The sequence below is a fragment of the Phalaenopsis equestris genome, unplaced genomic scaffold, assembly GCF_001263595.1.
Source record: "Phalaenopsis equestris unplaced genomic scaffold, ASM126359v1 Scaffold000617, whole genome shotgun sequence".
NCBI lineage: Eukaryota > Viridiplantae > Streptophyta > Magnoliopsida > Asparagales > Orchidaceae > Phalaenopsis > Phalaenopsis equestris.
This window is the reverse complement of record NW_018165057.1, coordinates 517,127-518,761: the sequence shown is the minus strand read 5'-3', so window position 1 is coordinate 518,761 and position 1,635 is coordinate 517,127.

Below are 1,635 nucleotides of genomic sequence, written 5' to 3'. Positions count from 1 at the left end.
TAATCAATTTTTGATTTAGCCTAAGTCACCACTAAGCCCTTAAGACCTAGGTGAGTGTCTTGATTAGTTTTGAAAAGGGTTAAGCTTTAAGTGGTCATGATTCATGATTTGTATTTTATTTAAAAATCAAGATAGGGGTATTAAATTGATTAATTATTGACTTCAAAAGTCCTACCCCTAAGTCTAGGATTATTTAATTTTAATAAACTTCTAAATTTTAATAATTTAGAAATTTATTAACTTATCTTTTTAATGAGGAAAATGAAATTGGTTTCTACCAATTAACCCCTTGTGTTTCAAACATCAAATGAATTGATTAAGATCAGAGGTTACCCATTCCCCTTATTGAATTAGGCCTAAATGTTAATTAAGACAAGATTTCCAAAATTACACATTTGCCCCTAAGGCTCTAACATTTCATAATTTGTCAAATTCAATTCAAATGACTTTGAAATTTTTATCATACCACATTCATGGGTCAATTAAGACATCAAAGGAGAAAATAAAATGTGATTTTTTTCAAAATTTAATTTAATTTATATAATTATTTTCATGTAAAAATAGGATTTTTCAAAGAAAATTCTTAACTTGACCAAGGTAAAGTATAATCCTTTGAAATTCTTACTCAAGGTATACCTAGACCAGTGAAGCCTTTAGACCAAATTTAATAATTTTTTGAATTCTCTGTGATTTATTAGAATTATTTTAAGTTCTGGTTATTTAATAAAAATAAAATATTTTGGGAGGTGAAAATTAAGTTTTCTATTTTTGAAAAATCTCTCTAAGGTTAAAGAACTTAGAGGAACAAATTATATATATATTTTTTTTATTTTTCCTTGATTTATTGGTATTATTTTAGTGAAAATTCATTTTTAGCCTTTTAAATTTATTTTTAAGCTTTGAAATTCAATATCTTTATTTAGAAATTCAATATCTTTATTTAGAGAATCAGAAAAAATATTCTAATTGTTCCAAAGTGATTAGAAAACAATTTAGAATGTATCCATGAGTTTTATTTTTTTTGTGATTTTTTATGAATTTTTAACTATTTAAATATTTAGAATAGGCTAAAAATCAAAATTTTATTTTAAATATCATTTTATTTTTAGAAAATGTCACTCATCAGAAAGAACTCAAAAAACTAAGTTTCATAATTTTTTGAGTTATATTTTGATTTTTTTTTAAAATCATTTAAGTGTTAAAAGTGGTATTTATCTTTAAAAATCAACTTAAGGTGTCAAATGGACTCAAAATATTTTTAAAATTTTTATGATGAGTTCTCTGGATCATAAGTCACACTGGAGATCAAAAATCAAGTCATTTAAATGTTTAAATTTTTCAAAATTAATTATCTTAGTGATTTAGTATTTGTAAAATTTAAGGACATTTTAAATGACTTAACCCATGAAATTATTTCCAAATGTTTCTCTAGTCATGGTGGACCTTCCAAAATTTACTTAGGAGTTTATAACCAATATGCTAATTTCCATTATTATTTTAAGGAAATAATGTGAAATAACTTGAAAAATATGGGTCTCTGTATAGGAAGCTCCTCTAACTTTGGAAAAATCAGAGAATACTTCCCCTGACAAAGGCTACAACATGCTAAAATTCCAAGCCAAGGTGATGTGTCAT